The 22155-nt window shown below is 42.4% G+C and overlaps 2 pseudogenes across 1 annotated transcript; both read left to right on the forward strand.

Moving 5' to 3' along the window:
• Positions 1-3203: 3203 nt before the first annotated feature.
• LOC103717031 (L-type lectin-domain containing receptor kinase SIT2 pseudogene) lies at positions 3204-5639 on the forward strand (annotated as a pseudogene). Its single transcript, XR_015976041.2, has one exon. The product of XR_015976041.2 is annotated as an L-type lectin-domain containing receptor kinase SIT2 pseudogene (transcript).
• A 4721-nt stretch (positions 5640-10360) lies between these two features.
• LOC149767865 (L-type lectin-domain containing receptor kinase IV.2 pseudogene) lies at positions 10361-14776 on the forward strand (annotated as a pseudogene).
• Positions 14777-22155: the final 7379 nt, after the last annotated feature.

Raw genomic sequence — 22155 nt, forward strand, 5'->3', positions numbered from 1 at the left:
GAAATAATGGGTCGGTCTACTGCCCGAATACTGGGGCAGTTCAAGGACTCCAAACTGGGTCAACTTGGATCCGAACAACAGGAAAAACAGCGCCTACACTAGGATTCCTTAACCTATCTAGAGAGAGAAAGAGAAAAAGAAGAGAGAATCTCAGCTCGGGTTCAGTCAGCTAGTAGTTCATGGTGCTCGAAATCTGATCCAATCTGAGTGGTTGACAACTAGATCTAGGATAGGGGTCTACATAGCAAAGGCAGTTTATGACTTGAGCCATTGAGGCTAGATGAAAATCAAATAGTAGGTGAGTCATCATGGGAAAAATTTAATGGTGGAGAAGGCATTAGGGAGACCAAAGAAGTGGTTGCCAATGGCGTAATGAAGCATAGCCACCAAAACAGTAAGTTGAGCAGCAGCTGGAAGAAGGCCAAAAACTAGAGATGATAAGGCTTGAGGCTTAGTTCACTAAGATAGAGGTTGCTCTATCTTGAGGCATAGCCACACCGAGCTGGGCTTGACGTCTACCAGCACTAAGCGGCAATTTCTAATGAGCATGCCAGACTCTCGAGCCTCCAAAAGGACAGGGAAGAGGACTAAAGGAGGAGAGAGAGGGATTCCGATAATGGTACCTAGGCTCCAATAAAGGTCCAGATCTAGATACAGGGGCGACAAGAGTAGGGAACTCTAGTGACAATCTAAAACTGAGGAACATGGGGGGAAAAGAGTTCACCAGCGTCGACGGAGGTGGTGGTGGATCTCAACAGAGGGGCTAGGTCCAGCTGATTAGTAGCGGCGGCACTCAAAATGTGGAGAAGGAGCCCTGAAGCAAAGGAAATGGAGACAGAGAAGGGAGGAGAGGGCTCAGTTAGGCTTGGAACAGAGGAGTAGGTGGTGCTTGGTGGGGGATCCAGAGGAAGAAAAGAGGGGGATTTATAGATAGATCACAAAGGGGCTAAGGTTGGAGTCATTGCTCCGCCCGCAATCCTTGCAGCGGCGAGCATGACCGACCAAACGGTCGGGTCGTTCGGATGTCTCACGGCCATTCGAACAGCTCTTAGAGTTCTCCCCAATGGCGAGCGATCAGGCGCTCGATTGAAGAGGCGAAGAAGAAGGAAAGGATCGCGATCGCGATCCTCTGTTTCCACTCTCCCCTGTTGAAGTCAATTTGGCTGCCGACTTTATCCCAAAACTATTGACTTCAGCCTAAAATAGCCTATCTAGCCTGGATCTCACATTATCGTTTCTGCTTTGAGCCTTAATAATTCACTAGGCAAATCAGCTAAACCTATTTAAAGTACTAAGAATAAAATCTATTCCTATTTGATGACTTAAAAGAACAAGAAAAGAGGACACTTGATCGGGTATATGACTGCTCCTGATGATTCAGGCCTAAACGATTCGATCAATGAATCATGAAGCAATGACTCGATCAAAGCTCAGATTATTTAATAGAGGTCATTGATAGTGGGTTTCAAAGATACTCAACAGAAGCTAGGGTGATTGGTCCGACAGGTTCTTGGGCACTAAGGCGGTTTAAGGTCTCTTTCCAATGCCAACTTGGGTCTACAAGAAATAGAGATGGGCCTCTGTAGCGAGATCTATGGATCTTGTAGAGAGAGAAAGAGAGATGCTTTGCCTCTCTTAGAATAGGAAGGAGAGACCGAGGTTGTTGGAAGTTGATACGCGGCTGGCCACTAGGCCGATCAGGGGCCCATTTTCCAAGGGTTGACTAGGGGTCCACCAAGAATGCTGGGACCCTTCATTGGCATCCATGTACCTTCCTAGAGAGAAAAGGAGGGAGAAAACAGAGAAAGAAAAGAGAGAAAGAGAGGGATGGGTCTTCTCTTTGTCTTTTTTTTTTTGTTTTTTTTTTCTTTTTCTTCTTTGGCAAAATAGGGGAAGAAGAAGGGTGGGTGGATCTTAGCTTAGGTGGTGGTCCGATGACTTGGCAGCAGGCGATGGACAGTGCTCGACAGCAGCAGAAAACTAAGAGCGACTAGTGGTGGCAACCGGCCGATTGCGAGAGGCACGAAAATTAGTCAAAATAGGGCCAAATAGGTGGCCCTTTGCTCGATCTTTTTCAGGTCTCACCTCGCTCACTGGTGGCTAGGTCTCTGGCTTTGGCTAGGAGCCGATGTAGGGTAGAGGGTGAGGTCCTCTATGGTGAACATTGGTGACAGAGATGGTCGAAGAAAAGGAAAAAAATTTAGGCCAAATAAGAGATATTTTCTAATCAATTTTCTGGTGGATTTCTCAATTGGCAGTTAGAAAGTAGGGGGAAATGAAGAAAGGGGAGGATGGGGTGGTTCCTTTTTATAGAAAAGTTCTAAGGTTCCTAGCGGGCTTAGGACTCTGGCTTTTTTTTGGACTCAACAGAAAAAAAGATTTCCATCAGGAGTCTTCCACTTCTCCAGCATATGCAACGCGCATGCCATAGCCAGGAGCTCGTTTTTTTAGTCCAAGCCGGTCAACGGGCCAGACCCATCCAATGCGAGGCTTAGTCTCATATTGGATGTTACGGACTCTCAATGTATTGCGTATAGTGTAATAGTTAGAATTCGGCATTCAAAACCCAAACACTTAGAAAATTAATTGGCTTCTTACCATTGCTCCATATAGAAAATAAATATATTTTTCTCTTGACTCTATTTTTGTCTTGATTTTCCTACTGCGTACAAGAGAGGCAAACATTTATGGACCCACATCCCGGAATTTTCTGTGACACACAATAGAGATGACAGCTGCATGGAAGAAAAAGAGGGGAGAAAATTCAAAGCACGCATAGGCTATGATTGTTCCCTTACCAAAGGGGCAGCTATATTATCTTAAAATCAACGACCCACTTCTAGCGATGAAAGAACAGTGGGTCCGACGTCACTAAGGATGACTAAATCAAGAACAATGCTACGCTGCACCATTGCTCTATTTTGCATCCAACATGGCAGGAGGGAATTGGTGCAAGTTACGATGCTTGGTTATTATATCAGCACCATCTCAGACGAGGAATTGAATGGTGAATGTGGCGTTGCTTCATAGCTTGTTTCATCATGGATGTAGCCAACCACATCGCAAGCAAAGTCTTCTAAGTCATCTTTCAACCTCCCAAAAAAAAGTGTTATTCAACACATGGGCCTTCACTACTTTCCGTCCTCGCCAACTTTCCAAGCGCCAACTATATATATTGCAAGCAAAGACTTCTAGTCATTGACGTATCAAAAAAAAATAAATTAAAACTTTTAGCCATGGCATGGGCCCATGACTACTTATTGTTTCTCTCCCAGTATTCCAAGCATTTATGGGACATGAAGTAGATAGGCATGGGAAATCAATGGCACTTCCATGTTATTAACATCATAACCAGAGAAGGAATCTCTTATACCGTAGAAGGCCTGTAAAGTTAGACCCAAGCCATGTTTCCAAAGAACATGTTCTTCTTTCTCATCCTCACACTCGCTACAGCATCAGCAGAAGATGAAGATTTTACGTACAATGGATTCGGTGCTGCCAAACTGCGGCTAGATGGCATCGCAGAGATCACAACCAATGGCCTCCTAATGCTCACTGACACTAGACAGCCAGCCAAGGGCCACGCCTTTCTCCCAACTCCCATCCGTTTTAAGAACTCGACAACTGGTAAAGCCCTCTCCTTCTCAACTTCTTTCATCTTTGCAATGATCCCCAAGTATGAAGACTTGTTTGGCCATGGAATTGCGTTCGTTCTTGCACAATCGGCAGATCTATCTTATGCCTTACCTAGTCAATTCCTGGGACTTTTCAATTCAAGCAATTCATATTCTTCAAACCAAATTGTGGCCATCGAGTTCGATTCAAACCTGAACCCTGAATTTAACGATATTGACAATAATCATGTTGGAATTGATGTTAACAGTCCAAAATCTATTAGCTCCTTGCATGCCGCTTATTACACAAATGATGACGGAGGTGGGTTCAAGAACCTGAGCCTCGTGAGTGGCAAACCAATACAGGCCTGGATAGAATACAGTCACTTGGATGGACTGCTTAATGTAACGTTGGCACCAATTGATGTAGCGAAACCAGGTGTTCCACGCTTGTCTTCAAATGTCAATCTCTCTTCTTTGATCTCAGACTCTATGTATGTTGGATTTTCTTCTTCGGTAGGACCATTCATCACATCTCATTACATTCTGGGCTGGAGCTTTAAGTTGAATGGAAGGGCCAAAGCACTAGATCTCTCACGTCTTCCATCCCTCCCTCGCACAGGGTCTAAATCGCGCTTAGAGTCTTGGAAGATTGGGTTGCTGATAATCTTGGCAATACTTTTTTTGTTAATAATAACAATTGGCATAATCCTTCTTGTGAATAGTAGGATTAAATTCAGAGAGGTGTTTGAAGATTGGGAGTTAGAATATGGACCGCAGAGGTTCTGCTTCAAGGACCTATTCTTGGCCACCAAGGGCTTCAGAGACCAACATCTCTTGGGAGCTGGAGGTTTTGGTAAGGTCTACAGAGGTGTGCTGCCGAACACTGGCATCCAAGTTGCAGTCAAGCAGGTCTCGCACGAATCAAGACAAGGTATGAGAGAGTTCATCGCAGAGATTGTTAGCATCGGCCGCTTGCGTCACCGGAACTTGGTACAGCTCCTTGGTTATTGCAGGAGAAAAAGGGAGCTCTTGTTGGTCTATGAATTCATGCCCAATTCTAGTTTGGACAAGTACCTATTTAACCAACCCAAGTCGATGCTCAGTTGGGGACAAAGATTCCAAATAATCAAAGGTGTAGCTTCCGCGCTTTATTATTTGCACGAAGGATGGGAGAAGGTGGTTGTTCACAGAGATATCAAGGCCAGCAACATCCTGCTAGATGATCAGATGAATGGAAGACTAGGTGATTTTGGCCTGGCAAGACTATATGATCACGGAACCGATCCCCAGACTACACATGTGGTTGGAACTTTGGGTTACCTTGCACCGGAGCTCGCCAAGACTGGCAAGGCAACTACAAGCACAGATGTGTTTGCCTTTGGTGGATTTTTGCTTGAGGTGGCTTGTGGAAGAAGGCCAATAGAGATAAGAGCATCAGAACAAGACATCGTGTTGGTAGATAAAGTTCTGGAGTGCTGGAAGGCAGGGACTATTTTGGAGGCAAGGGATCCCAACTTGGGGAATGAATATATTGCCGAAGAGATGGAGATGGTGCTAAAGCTTGGCCTCCTTTGCTCACACCCTAACTCCAGTTCTAGGCCTCCTATGCGGCTGGTGATCCTAATACTGGAACGCGAGGCTCCCCTTCCAGAGATATCTGAAGATGGTTGGAATGGCGAAATTTCAGCTATGGGAGAGGAAGGTTTTGTTGATATTGGCATGTCAGATAGTTCACTGTTAACCATGTCTCCCTTCTCAGCATCAACAACGGAATCTGTTCCCTTGACAGGCCGTTGATAGTCGTAAATGTTTGTAAAAGCAATGTTTAAAGTATACCTAGCATCATGTAATGCATGGTATAAATGATTTTTGTTATCATGTAATGCATTGTATAAGTGTTTTTTATTGCAGTGTGGTTGTTGCTACAATTCAAAACTAAAACCGCAGCAACTAAATGCACTGCAGTTTGCTGAAAAAAAGAAATCCAGTAGATAAAGAAAAACTGGAATGTTAAGTTGGAAAGGAATTTGCTCTAGTGTAGTATAGAAAAGCTTGCCTAGCAGAGGTCAACCTCAAGGTCCTCTGCACCTGCAGCTTGATGTATGAGATAATTCAAATATAGATACTTAATTTAGATTCCGCTTGCTTGCTCTGATGCTTGCCCTTACTCTTTCATTTAAATGAACGTGAAGTTGACATTTTAGGACAGATACGGGAAAATTGGAAGACGAGCAGCTCGAACTTATGGTTTAATCGGATTATTCTCACCGTCTGAGACCCTTTTATTCCTGGTGAAAGATATGAGATTCTTCTTTTTATTTTTTGCTGCTTTTTGTTTCTGGTGTTGTTGAGCGAAGAGGAGGGCTAGAAGCCCAACTAATTTATTTCTTAAGGAAAGAAATACAATTAGAGAGATATCAGAAGAGAAAAAAAAACTTGTTTAGAATACTGTCTATCTCGTGTTAACCAGAATTTTCCTATAATTAAGGAGTGACCATCTTATGAAGGATCACCACTGCACATGAAATCTTGAGGAAGATATGCAGAAGTTCCAAGTGCACCAACAAATTCCGTCAATATCTTATCCCAAACTAGATGAAGTTCCCTAGAAATTATTTTCTGCTTCCGGTTCACTAAACGAGAGAGCATTGTTGGTTCCCGCCCTTTGATTCCGATTGTATGTTTAGAGATATTAATAAGGGGTGGCTAAGGAAAAGATGATTCACCATTTCCTCATAGTAATTGCAGAGAGCGCACTATGGCCATCACTTCCTATTAAGTGTGAATTTCATCCTAAGAAGAAGCCACACAAAGATTCTTATGTTTTTTTTGAGTAGAGATCCATTCAATTATAGCCAAATCTCTCTCTCTCTCTCTCTCTCTCTCTCTCTCTCTCTCTCTCTATATATATATATATATATATATATATATATATATATATATATATATATATATATATATATATATGAGTATGTGTCCACATACATACCTACATACATACATATATACCTGCATATATAAATATAAATATATATATATGTATATATATATATGTGTGTATATATATATATATATGTCTATACAATGCGTGTATATATATATATATATATATATATATATATATATATATATATATGTGTGTGTGTGTGTGTGTGTGTGTGTGTGTGTGTGTATATGTATATGTATGTGTATGTTACATATAATATAAAATATATAATGTGGGAACAGGGGATGCCGAAAAAATGGTAAGGGAGGAAACAAAACATGCATCGTAGACAAAACTCAAGCACTTAAAAAGCTAATTGTCTTCCTACCGTTGCTCTCGTACTAAAAACAAATATTTTTTTGATTTTTTTTTAATTTTGTTTTGCCTTCTGCATGCAAGAGAAGCCAATATCTGTGGACGCGCGTCCCAGATATTTGTATGACACGGTAGAGATGGCAGCTAACAAGGAAGAAAGAAAGAAGGGAAAATTCAAAGCAGGGCTATGTACTTGTCACCTCACCAAAAGGAAAGAGAGAATATCTTAAAAACAATGACCCATGTTCCGAGATGTAGGGCTGTCAACGGGCCGAGCTGCTCGGGCTCGGCTCGGGCCCGGCTCGGTAAAAGCCCGGCTCGAGCTCGGCTCGTTAGTCAAACGAGCCCGAGCCCGAGCCCAAAATGAGGCCCGTTTAAATCTGAGCCCGAGCCCGAGCTCGAGCCCGAGCAGCTCGTGAGCCCAAACGAGCCCAAAAGAGGGCTCCAAAATTGAATTGGATTGGTTTGGGTTCGGACTTAGCCCGCTAACCCAAACCCAATCCGTTAATCACTTAATCCTTCCCTCCCACAGTCCCACGGTCCCACCTCCTCTTTCTTTTTTTTTTTTTCCTCTTCTCCTTTCGGATCTTTCTTCTGGGTTTCTCCAGAAGCGTCCGGGTGTCCGGTGTCCCTCCCCTCCCCTCTTCCGGATGTCCCTCCCCTCCTCCCCTCCGGGTGTCCTTCCCCTCCCCTCTCGCCTTCCTCCTCCGCCGCCGATGCCTCGCTGCCTCCCTCCGCCGCCGATGCCGAGCTCGGTTCTGGAGGTTTCGATCGGAGACTGGATAGGGTTGTCCCTCCCCCTCTTTCTTCTCTGTTCCTCCCTCTCTCTTTTCCCCTCTTTGCCGACTCCTCCACCGGCGACGGCGGCGAGACTGCGACAGAGGAGGGGAGTCCCTCGCACGGGATGGTCGGGCCGCGGCCGGCGACGCCCGCGGCCGAGCCCGCGGCGCCCGTGGCGTCCTCGGCCGTGCCTGCGGCAGAAGCCCGTGCCGGCGGTGCTCGCGGCCGAAGCCGGTGGCTACCGCACGCGACGAGGTGAGTCATTCTTCTCTTTTTTTTTATTGTTTCTTTCTTTCTATCCTTCTTTCTTCTCTTCTTCTTCTTTTCTTTCTTTCCTTCCTTCATTCTTCTCCGACGAACCGTCGGAACCGAGCTCGGCTGGCGGCTGCTCGTTCTTCTCTCCGACGGTCGACGGAGACAGGAACGAGGATGAGGATGGGGCGGGCTCGGGCTCGGGCTCGGGCTCGCCGCTCGGGCTCGGGCTCGGGCAAACGAGCTTCACGAGCCCAAGCCCGAGCCCAATACTGGGCTCGGTACCGAGCCCGAGCCCGAGCCCGAGCCGGGGAGTTGGTGAAACGAGCCGAGCCGAGCCGAGCCTGCGGAGGCTCGGGCTCGGCTCGGCTCGTTAACAGCCCTACCGAGATGCAAGAAGGATGGGTACGGTATCTTTAAAAATGACTAAATAATTAGCTAGTTTATTGCAGGCGAAGACTTTTAGTCACTACTTTCTGTCCTCTTCCATCTTTCCAAAGCCTTCTAACAATTGCATGGGCCCTTCATTACTTTCTGTCCCCTCCTTACTTTCCAAGTGCTGACCATACTGCAAGCAAAAACTTCGAGTCATCCCATGTGCCCTTCCAGTCATCGCAAAAAAAACTCCAAAAAATAATTATATTGCAAGCAAAGTCTTCGAGTCATTGCATGTGCTCCGTAAGCCTGACTAAATCATTAGCTTGTTTTATCATGGATCTGGCCATCTATATTGCAAGCAAAAGCTACATTTCAGTCTTGGACGGTCAATTTTGATGGTTCAGTCTTGGACGGTGGTAGGAGGGGAGGGGCCGGTTTTGTTGTTAGGGGCCCGAGGTCGGATGTGGTGGCAGCAGGGGGCCGTCAGATTTTTGATATCTCTGTCCCAGGGGCAGAGTTGCGAGCGGCCTGGATGGGCTTGTCCTATGTGCGGCGAGTTCTTCGGGCGAGTTCGGTCCTTCTGGAGGGCGACTCGGCTACGGTGATTAGCTGGATTCGTAGGGGCCCGGTCGGTCACGGAGATGCTCATCCTTTACTTCGTGACATTTGGATAATGGTGAGGGAGGGTGTTACGCTACAGGCTATGCATGTATATCGTGAGGCCAATGGGGCGGCCGATTGGGTGGCCGCGTTTGTTGCGAGCCACTCTGGAGGCACCCTATGGGCTGGGGAGAGAGAGATGCCCGGAGCTCTTCGGGACATTTTGTATTCTGACTCTTTAGGGTGTATTCGTACCCGTGATGTATGAAAGCCCGCTTAAGCAAAAAAAAAAAAAAAAAAAAGCTACATTTCAAGTCCTCCAAGCAGCGGAAATCACCAAGGCTATCACAGCAATTTTATTTAGGATCCTTCTCTTCTGTTACAACAATTTTATTTAGGATGGGCAGAAATATCTAGAATCCTTCTCTTCTGTTACAACAATTTTATTTAGGATGGGCAGAAATACTAGAATCCTTCTCTTCTGTTACAGCACCTAAGATTACCTTTGTCTATTGGAAGCCCCTACCTCCAGACCATCTGAAGGTGAACTTTGATGGTAGCACATCAGGTGATAGAGACAAAGTATGTGTTGGTTTTGTGATCAGAAGCCATAACTCTAGGTTGATCACTGCTGGGGGCAAAGTGAAAGATTTCACATCGTCTAGACTCGTTTTAGAGCCTGAGCATATGAGGCGGATATTTTCAAATTCTACAGATGCATTTTGGGTGGAAAACAAAATCGATGAGGGGTCTGAGCGGCGCGTGTGCGCGCGTGCGGGCTTCAGAACCGGACAATATCTGGCAGGGGAGCCCCATGTTTCCTCCTCATGTGGCCCCCACATAGGCACCGGGTGTCTCACGTGCCCCGCGCAGGCAGAGGTGTGATATTTGGTATCAGAGCCGAGGACGACTTTAGTCCAATGATGGGTGAATGAAATATACCATATCGATTAGACTCATTTTAGAGCCTGAGTATATGAGGCGGGTGTCACCAAATTCTGCAGACACGTTTTGGGTGGAAAATAAAATCGGGGAGGGGTCTGAGCGGCGCATGTGCGCGCGCATGCGGATCTCGAAACCGGACAATATCTGGTAGGGGAGCCCCATGTTCCCCCCTTATGTGGCCCCCACGTGAACACTGGGTGCCTCACGTGCCTCGCGCAGATGGAGGCGTGACACGAAGCATCGCCGATTTGACAGTCATAAGGGCGAAGCTCATTGCAACATGAGAGGGCATCACTTATGCGAGACAGGTGCTGAGGGCGGAGTGTATCCTCGTCAAGGAAGACTCAGCAACGGTGATCGACTCGTTCGGAAGGAGAGGCTTGTGTATGTGTATCGGAAGGCAAATAGAGGCGCCAACTAGAAGCCGCTCCTCCATTACTTTGTCATTTTCTAACTTTTGATTCTGCGGGCTCTATTTATATATATATATATATATATAAACTATATTTCAATCTATCAGAATATTTTAAAATGAGTTACGGCATGCGGTCGGCCAAAGAAAGACCCAGGGATCGATCTGGCATTTTCGTCGACACGGACTTGCCGTTTGCAAGCAAGTCTTGCCTACTGACGCGGTAATCTGGACAATCCTTCAACGTGAAATGGGATGGGGATGGATGAACCACCCAAGGACTTCTACTCTTCAATGAGATGTCCACCTCCCATAATTAATTAACTCATCTGTCGTTTGTGGGACGCCAAGTTTGAATAGATCCATGGCTGCACATCATGATGTGTGGCAAATAACCATTGAATTGCTCAAAAAGAAAATCCCCATTCTTCTCCAAATGGATCGAAAACTATCCTTACTTTTGGTGGTATGTCTGCTTACAGGAATCTCAGCAACCAAATATGATGAATTCACATACAATGGATTTCAAAGGAGTGAGTTGTACCTTGATGGCGTAGCAGAGATCACACCCAATGGTCTCCTGATATTAACCAACACTACAAGGAATCAGCAAGGACATGCATTCCACAAAGTGCCACTGCATTTCAAGAACACCTCCGAGGGTAATATTTACTCTTTCTCTACTTGCTTCGTTTTTGCAATACTCCCCGAACATCCAGATGTGAGTGGCCACGGACTTGCATTTGTGCTCTCTCCGACCAGGGGGCTCCCTGGGGCTATGCCCAACCAATACCTTGGTCTCTTCAACTCTGCCAATAATGGCAATTCATCAAATCATGTCCTTGCGGTTGAGCTAGACACCATCTCTAATCCGGAGTTTGGAGATATTGACAGCAACCATGTCGGAATTGATGTCAATGGATTGAGGTCGACAGACGCCGCGCCGGCATCATATTTCGTTGAGAAAATTGACAAGTTTAAGAAACTCAGCCTTATAAGCGGGGAACCTATGCAGGTGTGGGTAGATTATAGCAATCCAGAGAAGAAGCTAAATGTAACAATATCCCCCATCAGTGTGCCAAAACCAAGCCATCCATTGCTGTCTTCTTTCGTTAATCTCTCCTCGGTAATTTTAGAAACCATGTATATTGGCTTCTCTTCTTCTACAGGCTCCATTCTAACATCCCATTATGTTCTGGGTTGGAGCTTTAAGATGAATGGGCAAGCGGCTGCCCTCAACCTGTCCAGCCTTCCTTCACTTCCTTTGAAAAAGCATAGAAGAAACCTATCATCTTTGATAATTTGGCTGTCCTTAGGAGTAGTGGTGTTCATAACTATAACCGCCTGCAGTATTGCTTACATAATAAGAAGAAAGGCAAGATATGCTGAGGTTCTTGAAGAGTGGGAGCTAGAAAATAGAACTCATAGATTCTCATATAAAGAACTATTCAAGGCTACCAAAGGCTTTCCCGAGAAAAATCTTTTGGGTGTTGGCGGTTTTGGAAGAGTTTACAAAGGCGAGCTGCCCACCTCTAAAACTGAAATTGCAGTGAAGAGGATTTCTCATGATTCTAAGCAAGGAATGAGGGAGTTTGTTGGGGAGATTGCGAGTAACAGTCAGCTCCGTCACCGCAATTTGGTCCAGCTTCTTGGCTATAGCCGTAGGAAAGGGGAAGTCCTTTTGGTCTATGAGTTCATGACCAATGGAAGTCTTGACAAGTTCCTCTACGACGCAAACAACCCAACGACACTTGGCTGGAGTCAGAGACTAAAAATTATCAGAGGTGTGGCTTCAGGTTTGCTCTACCTGCATGAAGAGTGGGAGCAGATTGTTGTACACAGAGACATAAAAGCAAGCAATGTCTTGCTGGACAGTGAAATGAATGGAAAGTTGGGAGACTTTGGACTATCAACATTGTATGATCATGGTAGCGATCCCCAAATCACTCGTGTGGTGGGAACTTTCGGTTATATAGCTCCAGAGCTCACTAAAACAGGCAGGGCAACTACGAGCACTGATGTCTTCGCCTTCGGAGTTTTCGTACTTGAGGTTGTCTGTGGAAGGAGGCCAATAGTGCAACAAGATTCACAGGACCTTCATTTGGTGGACTGGGTGTGGAAGAGTTGGAGGAATGGAGTAATTCTAGAGGTTACAGATGCAAGACTGGGAGGTGATTACCATCTGGGGGAAGTGGAAATGATCTTAAAGATTGGATTGCTTTGTTCACATCCTGTGCCTGCAGCAAGACCAACCATGCGCCAAGTGATGCAATTTTTGAATGGTGATCTTTCGCTGCCGCAAATGCCCAAGGGTGGGAGGGGCATCACTATTTCATCACCAGAGCATGCTGAAGAATTAGAAGAATCATAATATCATAAGTTTCACTTGTAAACTGTTCCATCCACCGGCAAAGAGCCAATCCCCTTTGAAGGTTGTTGATTTTCTTGAATTTAGGTAACTAGTGGAATTTGAATGTAAGTGGTATATTTTGTCATTTCCTCTCTTCTCACTTCACTGAGAGACCTAAAATAACATCCAATCAACTGGTCATATTCATCCTTTATTCTCATTTAAAGATGAACACAAACTGCTATGAGCACCAAGTAATTCTGAGCAAGTCATTCAGCCTCTTTAGCTTACGTTAAACACTGCCTGGGAGAATGCTTGCACCGGTCCATATTTCGTGGAAAAATAACTGTTAATGTTACTGAAGAAAAATGTTGCCATGTCCTTCAAGTAAGAATGAGCTCTCAGATTCCAGATTAAACGAACATCTATTATTCTCTTCAAATAAAGGGCTATAATGTAAAACCAGGCCCTTTAAGGGAATTGGGCCTGGTCTATTTGATCGGCCCAGTTGGATTTGGCACAAAACCCACAAAAAAAAAAAAAAAAAGTAGAAATTGGCATGTGCCGCATACGTGCCTGTTGAGGAAGAGGATTTCCGATGGGAGTCTTCCTCCTCCCGATCTCACTGGATGCAATGTAACTCCGGATTCCGATTGCGACGCCTCTATTTAGAGGCTTCTTGAGCCCTCTCTCTTCCCCCCACCGGAGTTGCAGCCAAGATCGAATGATGGCGGAACGCTGCAGGGAGAAGACAGAAAGGGAAGAAGAATGGATGGAGAAGGAAGAAGAGGTTATAGAGATGCAGGAAAAAAAGTTATAGAGATGTAGAAAAAAGAGGTTATAGAGGAGGAGGAAGAAGCAGAAAGGAGATTAGAATTTTTTTATTTAATCATTCAATTCCAAATTCATGAGAAGGGTGGCCTTTATATAGGCCTTACATCAAGTTAATCAATTGACTACTTACCAAATTTGAGCCCTTACATCAATTCAATCAATTGAAATTGATTAAGTCAATTAATTGATTACTTACCAAACTTGGACCTTTATATCAATTAATCACTTACCAATATTGATCTAATTACTTGACCCAATGACTAACCAAATTGACTCGACCAATAACAAAAGCAACTAACCAAATTGACTCGACCAATAACAAAAGCAACTAACCAAAATAACTCGATCAATAATAAAAGCAACTAATAATGCAATAAAGCAGAAATGGCGCAGACTCGAGTGCACCCAATCTGGGGGTCCAACTCAAACTGGTGTTAATCTCTAATGCGATGTGAGCTAGTGGTTCTGATGGCTCCATCATCTAAATGAAAGGCTCTGATGTCTCCATCATCGGAGCTTACCGCCAGTAATTCTCTCGTTTCCTCGCCGAATGTCGATCACCTTCTCATTATCGTCACAGCCAATTCTCATCAAAAAACCAGGTAAGGGCCCGACCTCCCTCGAGTTATCCTCTCTCCCTTTCTTTGGCTTCTTTAGAGGCTGGTGACCGTCCGGTAGTCTCCAGATTTTGACAGAGTGCCTAGGAAGCCCTGTTTTTCCTCTGTTTTCAAAAGCTGAGCCTTCTTCTTTGTCTTCGATCTCTATCCGCCACTGGCGCTCGTCGCCAGGGCCTTTCCCTAGTTCCTCACAATGGAAGGAGGCCATGGCCTTCCCCTATCGTGCTAGCCTTATCCGACCATTGGCATGTACCATTGGACTCTATTATCATGAATCTTTATTGTGGAAGAAGGCCAATAGAGACAAGAGCATCAGAACAAGAGATAGTGTTGGTAGATAAAGTTATGGAGTGCTGGAAGGCAGGGACTATTTTGGAGGTAAGGGATCCCAACTTGGGGAATGAATATATTGCCGAAGATATGGAGATGGTGCTAAAGCTTGGCCTCCTTTGCTCGCACCCTAACTCCAGTTCTAGGCCTCCTATGCGGCTGGTGATCCGAATACTGGAAAGCTATGCTCCCCTTCCTGAGATGTCTGAAGATGGTTGGCAAGCCGAAATTTCAGCTATGGGGAAGGAAGGCTCTGATGATATTGGCATGTCAGATAGTTCACTGCTAAACATGTTTGCCTGCTCGGCATCAACCACGGAATCTGCTCCCTTGACAGGCCGTTGATATTGGTCAGTGTTTGTAAAAGTATTGTTTAAAGTATACCGAGCTTCATGTTATGAATGGTATAAATGCTTTTTACTGCAGTGTGGTTGTGAAAGATATGAGATCTTTCTTTCTCGTTTTCTTTTCTTGGTTTTGTTACTTTTTGTGTCACCCCGAAATCCATCACCGGGATCAACGATATAATATGGCCATATGAATCCTCAAACGAGGACCTAGACATCCTACAAGGCCTAAGATGAACCATTTCTAATAACTCCAAAAATTTAGATCAATAGTTAATAACCTAATAATCCAACTAAATAGAACCACTATAATAAAATAATCAACTTGTTCAATTACAAAATTTTTAAGTATTTGTCCGTATTAGAATATAAGCTAACTAATAACTTTGATCTCTATGCATGAGCCATCCGACTCTGCGCAATTTGTGACTCTAAAAAAATATATAATAGACGGATATAAGCTTTCTTTCTAGACCAGTAAGAATTCCCACACACCGACACCTTTATAATAATAATAAACAAGAGATTGTCATATAATTTTTTACTTACATAAATTCTATGACACTAAATACCATAATTATAAAATGGTCATAGCAAATAGACATCTTTTAATGCAATAAATTACATTAAATAATTATCTCAAATTACCATATATCAGATTCGATAATATTTAGGTTCTTAGCTCTGGACTACCACAACCATATTTTCTGGCCCGTGGCGAGGCATCAATATTACTACGTTTCCGGCCTATGTGGGGCATCAATAGTACCACATTTTCGGCCTGTGGCAGGGCATTAACTAGTAGCATGTTTCAGGCCCTTGGTGAGGTATCGACAACAAGGCTAGTCCAAAGTAAAGTACCACAACCCATCATTTAGATAAACAATTCAATTACTTGCTTGTTATGTGAATATAACTCAAGATCAAACTCTTTTGCAAAACTTGATGCATGCAAGTACCAAAGTCCACACAATTTAGAATTAGTAATATAAGATATATTCATTCGTAAAGATTTACATATACGAAATAAATAAATGTATAATAAGCAGTCATCGTATACCACACAAAGCAAAATAATTGATGCACAAGTAGCTTATATATATAGGTGATTAATGTCTGAAAATTCTTACTTCTACTTGTGACAAACTCAACTCAGTCCACGCTTCAATTTAGGAACCGAGGTGTCAAGAACCCTGCTCGACATTCTCCTGAAGATCGTTCCCCTATAGGACCACGTCTAATGTTAAAATAAAAATCATAAATTAAAATTCAACTATCTAGAACCCTCTACTAGGGTTCACGAAGGGCCTACCATCGAGTCTCCTGAATCCCTCTTCCACAATGCTTTGATCCAACTAGAGAGATAAAGAAGAGAGCTAGAGAAAAGTAGAGAGATGAGAGAGAAAGGGAGAGAAGAAAGAGAAGAGAGAGAGGGCTCTCTTCTCCTTCCTCAAAACAAGGGAGACTCCCTCTCCCTTTCCACATCAAACCAAGCAACAGAAAGGCTAGTGGACGGTGGCCTACAGTGGCGTCCGATAGAGGCAAGGGCAACAACCCTGTGTAGTGGGTTGCAACCGGCGATGGCTGGAAAAAACCAAGGGAGAAGAAGAAAACAGCGATGGCCTACATTCCACCATACTTCCACTACGCAACTCTAATCAATATTCTCCAAAATTTCTTAATGATCCCAGATCTTTTTTTAAAAGAATAAAATCCAAGCAAAGATTTTATCCTTACTTTCTAAGTAAGGCCACAAGGTAATTGTAATATTTGTACCATTATATGACCAAATTATTATATTCTAGATCTGATTTGAGGTAAGCCAACTCTAGAATCCCTTGACAATTCTATTAGATAATTGAAATTGATCTATCTTTTTCGAGAATATTATGCACCAATGAATAAAAAGATCTCTAAATTAACTTACTCATGAGCATATTCAACCCTCTCAAAATCTCTTGTTTTAGATTGAACTCATTTGAGCCTCTATTTTCTTTTAATAACTAACATGAAATTCCACTAGTATTTCATCAATGGCTGTACAACATCCATGATCAGCCCATAAACTTGATTTTTTTTTTTTTTGACTTCACAAAAATCTAGTAATCTGGTTCAAAGTTTGATTAGATGAAGCTCCTCCAAGACATATTTCCAATGAATAAGGGATCGAGCAGAGGAACGTGGTTTCTCTATTCCAATCCCTTCTTTTATTTTTGATGTCCTGAATTGAAGTCCGTTGGCCCTGCCAACTTCAGTCTAGAATAGGCCCACTAGGCCGATTCTCACATTCTCTCCTCCTTTAAAAAATTTTGTCCTCAAAATTTGGGTAGTTTAGGCCTTCGACATCATACCCAAAGTAGCTAGGAGATAATTTTTCATAGGGTCAGGGTTGTCCTAATCCAAACACCCATGTGACACCTCGACATGTCACACACCATGACCAGCACTCCTGAGTCTTTTCACTCGGACACATATATAAATGTGCAGCCGTCTTGCCATGCATCTCTATACCTCTGCTCTGCAACTATGCCAAACTACACACATGAGACATCCTCAAATGCCCGCAGACATCCCAACCCCTTGGGTCAACCACAACACTTATGCGCATCTTTGTGCCCCAGCATAGACTTTTTCCAAAAATGCTCTATAACTCAGCACCTATATGTGAGGATGATAGTGTTATTTTGATGATTAACAAGCAATTATCTAGAGTATGCCATAAGTTAAATTGATACTTCATTTATAAGTTCATTACTCTCAGTATATTTGGTTAATTGAAAATAGATACATGACCTTGTTCATTTGAATGAATCTAACCTTGAGAATGCAGCAAAGTGTGGATTGAGTCGACCCAAAGGTTGATTGGGTCGACCCCGGCACATCAAGAAATCATTTGGCACACTCCTGCAAAAATGGCACAAATGAACAGTGAGTTGGGTCGACCCAAGGTAAGCATGAGTCGACCCAACCTTGAAGAACCTCAAAAACACAACTGAAGAATGCTCTCTGGATTTACTGAGAGGGTCGACCCAAACAGTGGTTGAGTCGACCCAAGCTTGAGTCGACCCAAACCCTGAGAGGGTCGACCCAAAGGCAAGACAGAAAGACAGACAGAAAATGGTTCTCTGGAATTACTGAGAGGGTCGACCCAAGGAATGTTTGAGTCGACCCAAGGCAAAGTTGGGTCGACCCAAGGACAGGTTGAGCCGACCCAAACACGGGCTGAACAGTAACGGCTAGTTCTGCAACTATACTTTTTGTCCTTCCCAAGGTGAGTAACGGCTAGTTTTTCAAATCTAACCATTGGGACTTGTCCTAAGAAGGTGGGAAGCTATTTAAAGGGGCACTATTCATCAGAGAGAACAACTTTTGAGTGGAATATCAAAGAGTACCCAAGAATACAAAAGTGCCCTAATCTTCTTCATCAAGAGCTTCATTCAAGAATCAAAGAAAGGGATTGAGCAGATTCAAAGAGGCATCAAGAGCTCCATCCCCCCTTAAAGAGTGAAGCATCCTTGACAAAGAAGAGCAAAGCGACTTCAAAGCGATAAATACTTTCTAACTCTTCCTTGTAGCTTATATTGTTTCATATGCTCATTTAGGAGTTTGAATCTTTTCTTTTTGTTTATTAAACACTTTGTAAAGGTTCGTTGGTGAGCCCGCAAAACCAACAAAGATTTTTGGTGAACCCGGAAAACCAAAGTGTAAAGGTTCGTTGGTGAGCCCGCAAAACCAACAAAGGTTTTTGGTGAACCCGAAAAACCAAAGTGTATAGGTTCGTTGGTGAGCCCGTAAAACCAACAAAGGTTTTTGGATTGTGAGCCCGGAAAACAATCCAACTGTAATCCGCGAGATTATAGTGAATTCCCAAGGGGACGCTTGGGGAGTGGACGTAGGTGCTAAGGAGAGCACCGAACCACTATATATTGTTGTGTTTGTGTTGTGCTTGTGTTTTCATTTACTCTTGCATCATCTTCTACTCTTGCGTTAGTTTAACTCACTCAAATAGCTTAAGAAAGCATCCACCGCACTTAATTAAGAAAACGTTTAAAGCACCAAAATTTAGAAGAAACCAATTCACCCCCCCCTCTTGGCTTGTCACCTTGGGCAACAAGTGGTATCAGAGCGAGGTGCTCTAATAGTGCTCATTGATCTAACAATCAAGAGTTAAAGATCATGACAACCCAAGTGGGATGTGCAATGAGTGAGGGGCAATCCACAAATAGACCACCTCTATTTAATGGCACAAACTACACATATTGGAAAGCTAGAATGAGGATATTCATTCAAGCTTCGGACTATGAACTGTGGCAAATCATCACTAGAGGACCTCACACACCCACACTTAACATAGATGGCACTATCATACCCAAACCAGAAATAGATTGGAATGAAAGTGATAGAAGATTAGCACAGTTAAATACAAAAGCTGTAAATACACTTTACTACTCTTTAGATGTAAATGAATTTAATAGAATATCCACTTGCACCACCGCCAAAAAAATTTGGGATAGACTTGAGGTCACACATGAAGGGACCAATCAAGTTAAGGAGTCCAAGATAAACATATTAGTACACAAGTATGAACTGTTTAAAATGGAATCTACTGAGTCCATAACTGATATGTTTACTCGTTTTACTGATATTATAAATGGGCTTAAAAGTTTAGGAAAGTCTTATTCTAACTCTGATTTGGTGCGTAAAATTCTCAGGTCTCTACCAAGGAATTGGGAGGCCAAGGTAACTGCTATTCAAGAGGCAAAGGACCTCAACACACTGCAGTTAGAGGAGCTCCTAGGATCTCTCATGACCCATGAGTTGATAATGAGGCAAAATTCAGAAGATGAGGTCAAGAGAAGAAAACCCATTGCCCTAAAGACTACCACCCCTAGACAACAAACTGAATCGGAAGATTCAGATGATGATGAAGATATTGATGAAGAAGGGATGGCAGTGCTTGGGAGAAAATTCAGAAGATTCATGAGAGGTAAGAATAAGTTCCATAAAAAGAAACCCTTTCTTAAAGGTAACTCAAGCAAAGAAAAGGTTAAGGATAAGGAAAAAGAAAAGGAGACTCCCATTTGCTATGAGTGTAACAAACCCGGGCATTATAAGATAGATTGCCCAGATTTGAAGTGGATGGCAAGAAAGTTGAAAAAGAAGAATTTTATGGCCGATTGGAGTGAAAGTGAGGAATCAAGTTCGGAGGACGAAGATCATCAAGACACGGCCCAAATATGTCATATGGCCAATGACGATGAGGTAGATTCTGAACATGACTGTGATTTTACTGTTGATGAATTGCATGATGCATTCTTAGAACTCATGGAAGAACATAAGAAAGTAATTAATAAAAATAAAGCTCTAAAAGAAGAAAATCAATCTCTCATTAAAGATAAGATAAAACTGTCTCATAACTATGAAACATTAAGTAGGAAACTTGAAAATGAAACCAAAAATCTAATTGCTGAAAATGTCAAGCTAAAAGAAGATGCTGAAAAATATAAATCTTTGGTAGATAGATTTACTCTTAGTTCTACCAAATTAAACTTGATTCTTGATAGCCAAAAAGCTGTATATGATAAGGCCGGTTTAGGGTATAGAACAAATAGGAAACAAAAACTCTTAAAGAATATTTTTGTAAAAGCTAAAAGGGAAAATATTACTTGTTATTGTTGTAATAAGATAGGACATAGAGCATATGAATGTAATTTTAGAAAGTCTAGTCAAAACAGATCAAGTAATAATCAAAAGATAAAATTCAAGAAAGTTTGGGTTCCAAAAGGAACATGGAGTACTAACCCTAAAGGACCCAACTTAGCTTGGGTACCTAAAGGTTCTTCTTGATCTTGATTGCAGGTGTGTCTTGCAGCTGATAAAATGGAAAAACGATGGTATCTTGATAGTGGCTGTTCAAGACACATGACCGGTGACGAAGATCAATTTGTCACCTTGGAACCAAAGAAAGGTGGAGTAGTGACCTATGGAGACAATGGTAAAGGGTATATCATTGGAAAGGTTAAAATTTTCATTGCTCCATCTATTTTTATAGAAAATGTTTTATTAGTTAAGGGTTTGAAACATAACCTTCTTAACATAAGTCAATTTTGTGATAAAGGATTTAAAGTTACATTTGAAGCATCTGTATGCATAATCACAAATCCTAAAGATAATAGCATTGTACTTGTAGGACAAAGGCAAAGAAATATTTACTTAGTAGATCTTCATGAGTTAGGCAAGAAAAATGGTTTATGCTTAATTACTAATGAAGAAAAGAAAATTGAAACTAGTTGGCTTTGGCATCGAAGATTAGGACATGCTAGTATGGAATTAATATCAAAACTAGTTAAGAAGGAATTAATAAAGGATGTGCCAAAATTGATTTTTGAAAAGGACAAAATATGTGGACCATGTTCATTGGAAAAACAAACTAAGTCATCTTTCAAATCGAAAAATGTAGTATCAACAACTAGACCATTTGAACTCATACACATGGATTTATTTGGACCTACTAGAACTACAAGTCTAGGAGGAAAGAAATATGGACTAGTTATTGTTGATGATTTTTCAAGGTATACATGGGTTTCATTTTTGGCACATAAGAATGAAGCATTTTCAGAATTTTTGAAACTATATAATAAAATCATAAATGAAAAGAAACTCACCTTAGTAGCCATTCGAAGTGATCATGGTACTGAATTTGAAAATCAACACTTCGAGGAATTTTGCACTAAAAATGGAATATCACATCAATTTTCAGCACCTAAAACGCCTCAACAAAATGGGGTTGTTGAAAGAAAAAATAGGACATTGGCAGAAATGGCACGCACAATGTTGTGCGAGTCAAATCTTCCAAAGTACTTTTGGGCTGAAGCTATAAACACCTCTTGCCATATTCTAAATCGAGTTTTAATACGACCTATAACTAAGAAAACTCCTTATGAACTTTGGAAGAATAAGAAACCAACTGCAAAATATTTTAAAGTGTTTGGATGTAGATGTTTTATCTTAAATAATGGCAAGGAGGACTTAAGTAAATTTGATGCCAAGTCAGATGAAGGTATCTTCTTAGGATACTCCACATCTAGCAAGGCATACAGAGTATTCAACAAAAGAACCTTAGTAGTAGAAGAGTCAGTCAATATTATATTTGATGAGTCTGATAGTGAGTCTGTTAGGAAAGAAAATACTATTGATGACGATACAGGAATTATCGACTTTGAAAAGTTGAAAATTGATGACGTGCCAAATCAAGATAAGGGAGATGATTGCATGCCACCACAACCCCAAGACGTGCCAAAAGAATGGAGGTATGCACATGGACATCCTAAAGACTTAATCATTGGTGATCCATCTCAAGGGGTAAGAACTCGATCATCTCTTAGAAATTTA

This window comes from Phoenix dactylifera, chromosome 3 (assembly GCF_051530095.1).
Source record: "Phoenix dactylifera cultivar Ajwa chromosome 3, Ajwa_hap1_PhDact_Kaust_v1.1, whole genome shotgun sequence".
NCBI classification, from domain to species: domain Eukaryota; kingdom Viridiplantae; phylum Streptophyta; class Magnoliopsida; order Arecales; family Arecaceae; genus Phoenix; species Phoenix dactylifera.